Source organism: Leopardus geoffroyi, chromosome D4, assembly GCF_018350155.1.
Source record: "Leopardus geoffroyi isolate Oge1 chromosome D4, O.geoffroyi_Oge1_pat1.0, whole genome shotgun sequence".
Taxonomy (NCBI): Eukaryota; Metazoa; Chordata; class Mammalia; order Carnivora; family Felidae; genus Leopardus; species Leopardus geoffroyi.
This window is the reverse complement of record NC_059342.1, coordinates 69759273-69773084: the sequence shown is the minus strand read 5'-3', so window position 1 is coordinate 69773084 and position 13812 is coordinate 69759273. Positions and strand designations below refer to the sequence as shown.

The 13812-nt window shown below is 41.9% G+C and overlaps 1 pseudogene; it reads right to left on the bottom strand.

Annotated features, from left to right (window-relative positions):
- Positions 1-396: 396 nt before the first annotated feature.
- Positions 397-13812, bottom strand: LOC123592731 (annotated as a pseudogene).

Below are 13812 nucleotides of genomic sequence, written 5' to 3'. Positions count from 1 at the left end.
TCAAGCTTGTCCATCTCCCACATCTAAATAAAGTTAGACTTGGCTAGAGAGCATATTCTAAAGAACTGGTTAGCTGCTTTTAACTAAATGCAATTAGATCACCATATAAAAGGGGGGAAAGGAGCCCATAAGATTAAAATAAAACTACCTATCCCCCTCAAAAAAATATTAAAGAAAAACACCCGCACCCTTGCAGTTAGCTCTGACAACTACCTTCATTCACAGTGCTTTATACTTAATCCATAGTGGAGGAAATGAATAAAAGCAGAGAGGGGCCACAGCAATCCTGATGGTACCTCTAGCCTTTGCTTATGCTTTACAACAGTGAATCAGGACAAGACATAGATTTGCTATTGTGCATTAATCACCAAAGGACTGAAATGTCTGAGCTTTTATTCTGTATAAGACTGTATCCATTAAATGCAAACAGAAAAGGAATAAGTCTTGTCAGATTAGGAGAAGCGATGCACACTTCATGATCAGATCGATTTTAAATATTATTTATAGCATGTAGCCTAGTCCATGCTCTGTTTCTATGGCTTGGGCTTTGTTGGTCTTCCACTGCTCTGCTGCATCATTTGCTAATGGATCATCTGGATTGGGAGCACTTAACAAAGCCTGGATCCATAGCAGAACTGTGTGGATCTGCAGTGCTGAGGACCATTTATCCTTCAAGATATCTTAAACATATTCTTCCCAACTAGTCTACATTAGGATGATAAATTTTGGTCCTGAAATGTACTTTAGGGGCTGCTGTCAGGTATTCTTTTGGAAGGAGTAGTTTAAATTTAAAAGTCCTTCCCTCAAAGGAGGAATCCTGGGGGCCAACAGTGACCGCATGAAAATAATGGGCGTTGCTCTCTTCTGGTTCTGTTTTAAATTTTTTTTTTAACGTTTATTTATTTTTGAGACAGAGAGAGACAGAGCATGAACAGGGGAGGGACAGAGAGAGAGGGAGACACAGAATCCGAAACAGGCTCCAGGCTCTGAGCTGTCAGCACAGAGCCCGACGCGGGGCTCGAACTCACGGACCGCGAGATCATGACCTGAGCTGAAGTCGGACGCCCAACCGACCAAGCCACCCAGGCGCCCCTCTGGTTCTGTTTTAATGTCAGGAACTGGTTCTGCCAGCAAGAGCTGGGTTTTTTTTGATAAATTCTGCAGGGCAGCCTGGCCATCTAGTCAAATCCTGAGTTCTGCTTCTGGTCTTGACTCTGGTTTCCTATGCTTTGTCTTTTAGCCACAATCTTTGATGCTATCTTTCTGACATTTCATGTATGCTTTTTAATTTTCATGGTTGAAAACACAATTAACTAGCCAAATGTACCACTATGGCTAAAGACTTGACAGATTTAGTACCCCTAATAAGTGCCCTCATTTTTCTCAAAATATTGTTTGTAAATCCCACGGTTTTTAACAACAGTGTTAATATTTTCATTTTTCCCCATTGTCCATTTTTCAAAACCTTAAGGGTAAAGAAAACAATGCTTCTTAAAAATTTTAACTTTGGATTTTTAACATTTTTTCAAATGAAACCTTATGTACATGCCCAATAAGTAAAGCAGAGCAGTGCAGCAATGCTGTAGTTGGAACAGTGGATGTATGTGTGTTGGGGGGATCCTGAAGGCAGTGCAGGGGCCCTGATGGGAGCAGAGAGATTGCTGCAACTCAACATGTAAAGAAATCACTAAGTCACTGGAATAAACTATTCATGCAAGGCACAGACCCTTCTTTAGGACAGAGAAGGTGATGCTGCTGAAATTGTTTTGGCTTACAGGTTGTGCCACCATGATGTTGTTGAGCTGATATACAGTAGCCTGAAATTGGTTTTTGAAAGCTGGTTTATGATTGTCAGAGTGAAATATACAAATGTGGGGGTTGGCTTGATTGGTCCTTGCTGGATTCTTGAATCCCACACTGGACAGTCCTGGAGGGAGGCTTTTTGTGTTTTTCCCTATGAAAACATGCCTGTAATTTGAGGGTGCAGGAGGAAAACTACAGATAGAGACACTTTACTCCATGCTCAATAACATGGTTTTATTCCCTCACTGTCTAATTCCCCGAAGGTCACAGATGATTTTCTGGCCAAGTTTTTCTCATAAACCAAGACAGTGATGTATGAGACACTTGCTACATACATAAAAACAGACTGCAAAGCTCTTGAACACCCTGCTTCCCTGCTCCCTACTCCTTGGTCCTACTTGGCATGTTTGGCATCATGATGGGGCAAGAACAGCTCCAGCATCTCAGATGGGCATGAGTGACACTATGTCAATGGCTATTTTATTACTGGAGAAGAAGTTCCCACTTTTCCAAACAAGATCTGGTTTCAGTGAGAGGGCAGAAGCTAAGATTCCTGTGCAAGTGAATGGTTAATCAAATTGTCCTATGAATGAAAGCAGATAAACAGATGATCAGACCTCATCCTTCTCCCCATTGAACTTCTTTGGCCCTGCAAAATGGCATTTAGTTCTCAGAGTATGTGAAAAAAAAAATGGGATGGGGCATGTCAGGTTTAGATTATTTACCATATGATTTTTGCCATACTGAATACTTTAAACGACTAACCTCACTGAATCCCCATAGTATTTCTGGGAGGTGGGATATATTTTTCCATTCAAATATGAGATGTCCTAGGCTCAGAGAGGTAGACCATTTGCTGAAAGTCACACAGCCGGTAACAAGGCATTGCTCTAAAATCCATTTGTTTACGTAACACTAGGAAAATACCCTCAGCATTTGAATGAGTAATTTCTACTTGGGATCCCTATATCTTCTTGTACACAATAGAATATAATACACATTATGACTTGTGTTACGCACCTGTCTGTCTTCCTCAGTTTATGTAGGTTCCTTGAGGCTGGGGACTGAGGCAAATACTTTTGGTTCTCTCATCAGCCACTCCTTTCCTCCTCTTTGCCAGTAGAACTTATCTCTTTGCCCAGAATATAGTCACATGACCACATTTAGCTGCAAGGAAGGCTGGGAAATATAGTCTTTAAGTGGGTCGTTTCTGCCCTTAATAAAAATTGAGTTCTATTGGTAAGAAAGGAGGGGAATTTGGATATGGGATAGGAAGATTTTCTGTATAGAGTTCTTTTTATAAACGAATATTTTAAAATACCTTTAGGAAGGGCACATTTTCTAGCCTACTTTCTACTCCTGTTTCTCTTTAATTTGACCTAACACACACATATGTTACTTGTAGGCATTGGATTTAGAACCTGCAGAAACCTCTGTGGAGGCAGCACTCTCCCTTATTCTCCTGACAATTCCTCTCTGAGGTCAGGAGTGGGGTTTACTCACTCTGTACCTGGAAGGGGATCCCAACCACTGGTCAAGATCTGGAAATGCAGCTCTAATCCCTGGAAAGTGGTCCCCTCAAATCTCTGTTTGCCTCCTCCTTGCTTTTTAAAGCATTTCTCCTGTCTTACCAAGTTCTTCTCATATGTTCAAAACACAATTCAATGTGATTTTCACCTCATTTGCAGGAAAAGGGCCATTGAGAAGGGTGAAGGAAGAGGTGCTTGCTACAGCTATTGCATTTTCCTGGAAACTATAACTAATCTAATGTTGTAGTTCTTCAAGTGCATCAAACACCTATGGACATGGTCCTGCTGTCTTACTTGGCTGCTAGTGCTAGAGCAAATACAGTTGGGGGCTTACTGTTTTCTCCATTCCCTTCAGAAGGAACTGACTTGGGTTTTTTGTTTTGTTTTGTTTTTGTTTATTTGTTTGATTGTTTTTTAGGTGTTGTGGTTATCGGTACCTGTGATATGATTAGCCCATTTGGAGAAAAGATCCACAGACTCTGAGCCAGTGGTTAGAAAAACAAAGCATGCGTTGATTTATTTAAAAATTTCCAGAAGTTTCTTTGATTCTTGGGAAGGCTTTGAAGGAATTGGTGAAATTTCAGGCAATTTCCAAAGACTTCTCTAGTTGTTTTCCACAGGAAATGTAAAAGCACACATTTAATTTTAGTTCATTTGGAAGTATTTCGGGAAAACACATAGAATGTAGAAATAGGGAGAAATGTATAAATAAATAACTTTTTTTTTAATATCAGGAAACGAGTCATTTCATATTGTTTTACTAAAACCCGGTTAATACTAATCATGCTTACCATTAGTTATTTGAAGTTCAACTGACTTTTGGCATGCAGGATTGCCTGCTAAGCTGGCTCTGTAGGGCAGAGCTATGACATTGGACTTATTGTAGTTATTTTAATAACCAGCACAGAGATAAGCACAACCAAGGGCACATATGTGTAGAATTGAACTGATATCAGTAGTAGGAAGTTTTATTAATGTACCTAATTGATTCATGTCTTAAAGCTTTGATGAGAACCTTATAAACTTTCGGCCATTCTGAGGGATAAATCAATTTCCAAGTTAATTAACTAGCCTCACGTTTCATTTATTCAGTTCTAATTGTTTATAAACTTTGTGCATATGGTTTTGCTCTGAATGGGAGAATCAGTGCCCATAAATGAGTGAAAATATTTGACTTCTCTGTACTCTGTTTATGTGTCTGTATCATGTATATTATAGCAGGAACCAGGGTTAACAAATTATTTTAACACAAGAGAATTGTAATCAGGAAATTTCTACCTAAATAAGGTTGTAAGCAGTTCTCCACAGTGACAGAAAAATAGAAATTTGAATTGATTGGCAAAATAGGTAATTTCCATTAGGTCAGTCTTATAGCCAATGGGGAATCTTTTGACTGTCCAATTAAAAATATCAGCAATTAGGGGCATCTTGTAGAAGCTTGTCTTATGTATTTTTTATTAGTAGCTGTGAAATAATAGAAAAAATATGTTAAATCAAACCTGTTTAATTTCCCGAATGATAAGTGCACTAGGAGTATCTTTGTTTCTAATATTTGGTCTTTGACCCTGATTCCTGACACAGAGCCCCTAAATCCCTTATAGTTTCCTGGGTAATAGCAGTATTTTTTGTTTTAAAGAGATGACTCTCAGTGGGCTCCTGGATGGGTTCTGGTTGCCAGAAAGACCAAGCCATGGTTAGATGCTTGGAATTTTCAGCTCCGCCCCCTATTTTCCAGAGAGGGGAAAGTGACTGAACATGAAGTTAATGATTAGTTATACTTATGTGATGAAGTCTCCATAAAAATTGCAGAAGTATGGGGTTTGGAGAACTTCCAGATTAGTGAACATATCTACATATCGAGGGTCCCACACCCAACTCCATGGGGACAGAAGTCCCCAAATCTGTCCCTAAGTATCTCTTCATCTGGCTGTTCATCTGTATTCTTTATTATATCTTTTATTATGTAGTAAGCTGGCGTTTCCCTGAGTCCTGTGAGCTGTTGTAGCAAATAATTGAACCTGAGGAATGGGTAGTAGGGACCTTCCATTTAGAGCCCATTGGTCAGAAGCACAGGTAACAAACTGGGCTTCCTATTGACATCTGAAGTGGTGGTGGTGGTGGTTGGGGGACAGTCTCGTGGGGCTGAGCCCTTAATCTGTGGGATCTGACACTATCTCTCCAGGTAGATTGTGTCAGAATTGAGTTAAATTGTAGGACACCCAACTGGTGTCAAAGAGCTGATTGGTGTGGGGCAAAAGCCATACACACCTGGCGGCAGACGTATTCTGAGTGTGGCTGTAGTGTGAGAGTACAGGAGACACACGCGAGGAGTGTAGGTGTTCTTTATCGTAGCCAGTGGAGATATAGCCAGATTTGCCACATACTAGAAAAGCTTCTTTGTTAAAGTATAACTACATATAGAAAAACATAAAAATCATGAGTGTATAGCTCAAAATTTTATAAATGGAATCTACTCATGTAATGAGTACTCAGATTAAGAAACAGAATGTGACCAGTGTCCTAGAAAATTCTTTCATGCTTTTTTGCAGGCTGCCACTGGTTTTTTTTTTTGTTTGTTTGTTTTTAACTTTATTTCTTTTCTTTTTTTCTTTTTAAGTTTATTTATTTTGAGAGGGGGAGGGTGCAGATAGGGAAAGAAAGAGAACCCCAAGCAGGCTTCACACTGTCAGCATGGAGCCCAACATGGGGCTTGAACTCATGAACTGTGAGATCATGCATGACCTGAGTCAAAATCAGTAGTCGGATGCTTAACTGACTGAGCCACCTAGGTGCCCTTGTTTTTTATTTTTTGGTAGACACACAAACACACGTTTTTCTAAGGCACAGAAAGAAGGAAATTCCTTTTTGTTTCCATCTATTCTTACTACCATCTAAAAATAAATGAGACCTGACATTTCTGATGAGCCCCCAGAGGTACAGATGTAGCTGGTTAGTGGGCCACACTTGGAGTGGCAAGGATCTAGAGCTGCAAGGTCCAATAAGATGGCCATGAGCTGTGTGTGGCTATTGAGCACATGAAATGTGGCTAGTTCAAGTTGCAATTGCTGTAACAGAGAAAGAAGAACGAGAAACTGGAGGGGAGACTTTCCTGCTCCCATTCCCTGTGTGAAGTACCCTGAAGCAAAAGAACTAAAAATACCTACACCACACTGCATCACTCTGTGCTAACTTCATGAGGACATGTACTGCCTCTGTTTCAGTGCATGAGTGTGATTCCAGCACCTGGCCTGATGCCTGACATGTGAAAGTTCTTCACAGATGTTTGTTGAATGAATGTATGAAAGAATGGAAGAACAAATCTATGAAAAAACAGTGGTGGTAACAGGGACCCCAAGATAGAGGAGAAATTCACAACAAACTCTGTATACCACTGCTTGACCTTCTCCATGTAATTTGGTAGTTGAGCTCCATGGAATGAGACCTAGTCATCTTTGAACCCCTCATAATGCCTTGCCTATCTTAGGGGGAGCTCAAACTATAAAGAAAAATAAGTGAATTCTACGGAAGGCAGAGCCGTTCCTTGAATTATTCTCAAGATAATAATATTGATAATAGTCTGTTTATTTTTTTTTTAATTTTTTTTTCAACGTTTATTTATTTTTGGGACAGAGAGAGACAGAGCATGAATGGGGGAGGGTCAGAGAGAGAGGGAGACACAGAATCGGAAACAGGCTCCAGGCCCTGAGCCATCAGCCCAGAGCCTGACGCGGGGCTCGAACTCACGGACCGCGAGATCGTGACCTGGCTGAAGTCAGACGCTTAACCAACTGCGCCACCCAGGCGCCCCGATAATAGTCTGTTTAAAAATAGTTTTGTATTTCTATTAAAATTATTTTAAAAGGTTTTTTTTTTTTTTTAATTTTCTAACTTAATTTTCACAACTTCCACTGAGGTAAGGATATTTTCACCACTGTATACACGAGGTGTGAGTATACATAGCTTAGGGAGATCACACGTCCTGCAGGGGGTCCCAGGACTCAGGAGTTTCCGGGCAGGGTCTTTGCTGCTCCACTAGGAATAGAAGAAATGGATGATCCTTCACTGACCAGAGTGTAATGTGTTCTCAAAGACCTTGAGAATCCTTGGTTTCTGTGACTCACAAAAGGAGACATCTTCATTCTTTATTCAGAAATGTTCCAAGTATGCAGATAATTCACAACAGGGCTGGGGGAGAATTGCTATCCATTTAATCATGTATTCATTCTTTCTTGATTACTCTTTGCCAGGCACTGTTATAAACAATAGGGATACAGCATGGAACAAGACAGATATTGTCCTTGATCTCTCTTGGTGCTTATATTCTAGAGAAGGAGACAGAAAATCAATAAGTAAACATAAACATAGACAAGTTAATTTGAGATAATTATAGTATCATGAAGACAATAAATAAGGCTAACATGAGAGTCAGGGTGGGGAGCATGGGATGGTCAGGGAAGGCTTCTCAGAGGATGTGACTTATTTTGTAAAATAAACTTTCATTGAAGTATAACATACATGCAAAAATGTGTACACGTCAACGTGGGCACCTTGATGAAATTCTGCACAGTGAACACAACCTGTTAACTAACACTCTGGCCAAGAAATAGAACATTGCCAATATCCTAGGAGTACCTTCATTCCTTCATGCGGTGACTTTTGAGTTGAGACCTGTGTGCTAAAGAGGCGGCCGTGCAAAGATCTAGGTTCAGAGTGTTCTCATAAAAGAGGAGAACAATTGAGAAGGCAAGAAGAACTTGGCATGTTTGAGCAGCAGAAAGAAGGCCAGTTTGTACCAGTTTGTTGATTTAGCACAGCAATATTTGAGCTATCTGTTTGTAATATGACTCTCTGCTTGGGATGGGAAAGGAAGCCACACTTTGATTATAACTGCTGTCCAAGCCCCATCTATCAGTAACTTGGGCTCTTAGGATCCCAAAGTAACTTGGAGCAGAGAGTCTTAGCAGGAAAATCTTTGGATATTTTACTGATTACAGTGTTCACCACATCCAAGGAGGGCACTTATCCTAGTCCAAGCCCAACTCAGATATAGGGACTTTCACAAATATTTTATAACCTCACACACTACAATAATTCTCCTAGGTTTTTTTTTTTCAATTCCATCAACCTCCCTCCTTTCACCATGGCAACCCATTAAACAAGAGCTCCTCCTGTTATCTTGTCCAGGGCCCTGGTCTTGACATTTTATATTCCAGGATTTCATCATGACGATGTGCTTGAAAAATCCCAAGTTACCTAAACATTTGAATATAGGATGGGTTGATTTCTGAGAAGGGATGTAGGGAAATAACAGAGATAGTAGGGGGTACTTACATAACCGGAAACAGTAGGAACACTGGGGAAGTTGTTACACAAACATCTGCCCTTCAGAGCTGTTATGTACAGAGGCGATACGTCAGATTGTTTTCTTCCCACCCTCGTGAAGTTTTCTGCTTTAACATTAGACTGTCCCACAAGTATTAATATTTTCTTGTATGAACAACACTCATTCAGAACTTGACAAATGAGCACTTACTTTGGTGAGGTCGTCATGCCTTCACACTGGTTTGCAAATTAACCTAATTTGGCCCCCCCACTGCCTGTGCAGAGGCTCCATCTGGGCCTTGCCACCCTTTAGGGTATGTTTCTGATGAGTTCACAGTATATGCACTGCTTTCAGTGTTCATGCTGTGCTACCACGGCGGACTCTGCAGGGTGTGAGCATTCCTGTGGTGGACACCTCTACTATAAGGGAGGCACTGCCAGGGACACCGTTCTGTGCCAGTGTGTAGATGGCTGTGGCTTTTCCCGCAGTTCTTCCCTGGCTGCTGCCCCCAGCCCTCAGTTGCCAGCAGTGTATGGAGGAAGACTGGCTTCTTTACTTCTGTTCTGCTCTGTTAGAGGGTCCCCAACCAGAGGTGCCTGAGCTTCAAGGTGCTTGTTTATTTACAGCCTTTTGCTTGACAGAAGAGTCTGACACGATCCCACTGGGCTGAGTCAAGAGACAAATTAGAAGGACAGATACCTGGCTGAGGTCAGAATTTTCCCATCCTTAGGAGTTTCCTACAACTTAACAGGATTTTTCTTCCCTTAGGATATGTTCGTGGGGTACCTGGGGTGCCAGTCAGTTGAGTGTCCGACGTTTTGATCTCAGCTCAGATCTTGATCTCAGGGTTGTGAGTTCAAGCCCTGTGTTGGGCTCCATGATGGGCATGAAGCCTACTTAAAATATGTTCCTTCCGAGGAAGCTCCTTAGCCTATCTCCATGCAGATAGCTGTCAGCCACTTCCCATTTGCCAGCTGTGTCCAGACATCCTGACTCTCCAGACTGGATACAGCAGTAGGTCTTTCTCAGGGTGGCTCTGTAGCTTACTGATGGTTCACCATACATGCCCAGGAAGGCCTGAATCTTTCAGCCTTGAGCTGGGAGCCCCTAATCCTTGTAAAGAATGTTCAATGCTTTTTTTTTGATTTTTTTTCAATCAACAAAACCCTGATCCTTGTTTTGACAAGTTGTGTCCCAACAAGAAAAGATTGTTCTTGCAGTCAAACCACCTTAACATGTAAATTTCATGGGAAGTTGGATCATTTCTTTAGCTCAATCTTTGTGAGGAGAATGAGGAAAGGCAGTGGGCTCCTAACTTATCTCTCAGACCAGAATATCACCCCTGTAATTTATCTGCTTGCATGCGGCCATTTGAGTAATCTTTCTAAAGTACTGAGTCATACCTCTGTGTTTTTTTTTTTTTTTAACGTTTATTTTTTGAGACAGAGACAGAGCATGAGTGGGGGAGGGGCAGAGAGCGAGGGAGACACAGAATCGGAAGCAGGCTCCAGGCTCTGAGCCATCAGCCCAGAGCCCGACGCGGGGCTCGAACTCACAGACCACGAGATTGTGACCTGAGTTGAAGTCGGACGCTTAACCGACTGAGCCACCCAGGCGCCCCCGTACCTCTGTTTTTAAAACTTGTGCTGCTTGCCCATCACTTAAAGGCCAATTCCCTTTCTGATCTTTCTTGATCCGGTGGCTACCTCACTTTTCTTGCCTCTACTTTCCCTGCTTCCCTCTGTGTGCCATACTTCCTGTCACATCAGTCTACTCCAAGCCTGTACCTTTCCTCATGCTGTTCCCTTTGTCTGGTATACTGCCCTCTACTCCGCGCGTTTACTACCTGGGAAACTACTCAGCATTTAGACCCAGCTCACATGTCCTCCTCTAAGCAGCCCTTCCCTCCTGATATCTTAAGTTGTCTCCTTACTTCAGGGAAGGCCTCCCCAGCAGGATGAGCCAGAAGGACTGACTCACAGTGTTGAAGCAGAGTTCAAGTTCTACTTAGTGGTTGGTTGTTCCTGGTGTGCCTCTCTATGGGGCATAGATTTTCTCCCTGATTGTGTTTGTGAAATGCGCTTTCTCTCCTTATTTGGCTTCTGGGGACAGTGTGCCATCCATTAGTGTATAAGGGAGTTGCCTCTTCGTGCGAGATCATCAGCTCCTTTAATCCTGCTTTGTAACTAACTGGATTATGTCTGACTTTACCATGTGCCTGGAGGCTTCCTATGGGTCTCATTTCAAAATAACAGAGAAATGTCATACTAACCACCCCTCCCAGCCCCCTCAGCAACATATTTGTTTTTTAAAACAGTTTAAGAGAATAATATTCAGGGAAGAAACAGGAGCAAGAGGGGGAAATAACCCAAAACAGCCTCGCAAATTCATAAGACAGCTAATGCACTAACTATATCCAAGGACTCTCAGCTCCTCTAGGAGGTCTACAGGAGAACAAAAAAGGGGTTAGTTAGTGCCTGAACTGACTGGGCAGATGAAACTATTGGGTTGCCAGTGGGGAGGATCTGTTGTCAACAGGACCTTTTAATCAAAACCCAAACCACTGCTAATTAACTAGGTATTAAAGCAACAAGAGGCAGATACTGAGGGGGGGGTGGGCAGTAGGGCCGGGATCGGGGTGGTATAGATGAAGGGTGGCAGGATTAAGTCTTGGAAACTCAGAGCTGAGGCCATTAGAATGAGCCAGATTCTCTGGTCTGTGCTATTCATATCACTCCTCTGTTCAAAAACCTGCAATGCTACCTTTTTATAGCCACTTCCCTCCCAACCCCTGTCCCTACCCCCTGGCAACCAACCACTATCCATCTCTATCATTTTGTCATTTCAAGAATGTTGTGTAAATGGAACCGTATCATCTGTAACCATTTTGAGGTAGGCTTTTTCACTGAGCATAATTTTCGGTGTATCAATAGTTTATCCCTTTTTATTGCTGAGTAGTGCCCAATGGTATACATGCGCCGCTGTTCGTTTAACCATTCCACAAAAGGAAAGTACAGGGGATTCTTATGGTGGGAGTTAGTTTGTATCTTGACTGTGGTGGTAGCCACATGAATATACACGTGTGATAAAATTGCACAGATCTAAACATGTACACACGAGTGTGTGCATGTGCTGGAATTTGGATAGGTGGGTGGATCATGTCAATGCTAATTTCTTAATTGTGACTCTGTGCTATAGGTCGAGAGTTGTCAACATTGAGGGAAACTGGATGAAGGATATATTGGATTTATATATATTGTTTCTTACAACTACATATGAATCTACAGTTATCTCAAAAAAAAAAAATAAAAACAACACAAAACAATTGGTGGCACTGTCTGTGGAACAAAGGATAAACCCTTTGGTGTGTCATTCAAGGCCCTTCCATGCTCTGGCTCCATGCTCCCCTGCCTTCAGTCTTCTCTCACCACTTCAGCAAGGCTGACCTGTTCAACATTTCCCATACCAGTCACTTTTCTTTAAAGTAAAATTTTGTTTCTTTTTAAAAATGTTTATTTATTTGAGAGAGAGAATATATGTGAGTGGGGGAGGGGCAGAGAGAGCAGGAGAAAGAATCCCAGGCAGGATCCAGCTTGGAACCTGATGTGGGACTGGATCTCAGGAAATGTGAGATCATGACCTGAATGTAAATAAAGAGTCAGACACTTAACCGACTGAGCCACCCAGGAACCCAAAACTTTTCTTTTTAATTGAAGTGTAACATTCAAATGGAAAAGGGTCAAATCACAAAGGTACAGCTTAATGAATTTTTAAATGTTTTTTTTTTAATTTTTTTAACGTTATTTATTTTTGAGACAGGCAGAGCATGAACGGGGGAGGGTCAGAGAGAGAGGGAGACACAGAATCTGAAACAGGCTCCAGGCTCTGAGCTGTCAGCACAGAGCCTGACGTGGGGCTCGAACTCACGGACCACGAGATCATGACCTGAGCCAAAGTTGGACACTCAACCAACTGAGCCACCCAGGCACCCCTACAGCTTAATGAAGTTTTATAACATGAAGCCACTCATATAACCAGAACTAGATCAAGCAGTAAAACATCAGCAGGATTCCAGAAGCCTCCCTCCTCCTCCTCCTGTTCATTTAGTACCCTCCAAAGGATAATTGCTATCTGATTTCTATCCCATTGTTTTTTCCTGTTTTTAAACTTCAAATAAATGAATTCATAGGTTCATTTCAACTAGCTTCTTTTGTTCAACATTTTGATTAGATTTATTCATGTTGCAGGTAGCCGTGTATTGCTGTGTGAAAAAACTGTAATTATACCATTTATACATGGTACTATTGATGATTATTGGGTTATTTATGGTTTCGTTTATTTCAAATAGGTCTGCCATGAATGCTCTTTTATATGCCTTTTGGCTCACATCTGTACTCATTTCACTTAGATTACTACCTAGAAGTGGAGTTGCTGAGTCATAGGCTATACACATGTGTAGCTTTCGTTGGTACAGCCAAATCTGTTTCCAAAGTGGTTGTACCAGTTTACATCCTTCCCAGCAGCATAGGGGAGTTCCTGTTGTTCTGCCTCCTTGCCAGTTTTTGGCATCAGTTTAACTAATTGTAGTCATTCTGGTGGGGTGTGTAGTGGCAGCTCATCATTGAGGACTGGTTGCAAGAGAGTTTTCTGCTCTTTCCCCCAGCAGGAGAGTGCTGTTGCTTGTTACTCAGTGCAAGGGTTACCACTGGGATAGAGAGGTTTCCCACTTCTTCCCCAGAGGCAGATGGCTGTGTTCCTATCCCTTCTGCAGACAGAGGATCTTAGCCCGTCTACTCCTTCCCTAGTGGTTTTGACTTCAAACAAAGCCTAGAAGGTTTTGACTTCTTATGAGAGAAAGTTCTGGAAAATGGGCAGTGTTTCATGCCTGCAGGCCAGTGAGGACTCTCTCTCAGCTGTCCTGCCTGCCTCAGTCTTTTTTCTGAGTACCTGGTAGAGATTGCGGAAAAGAGCTTGGGAACATGAATTTCTCTTGTGTCTGAGGTTCCCGTGGATTCTTAACTTCGTGCCAACGCACACTTTGCTCTTAAGAATTTTTTGCAGTGCTAGCTCTTTTCTTCTTACCCTCTTGCTCCAAAGAGGCTCTGGCAAAGGTGGAACAGTTCTTGCGTACTGTGTCTGTGTGGCAGGGCTTGTCAT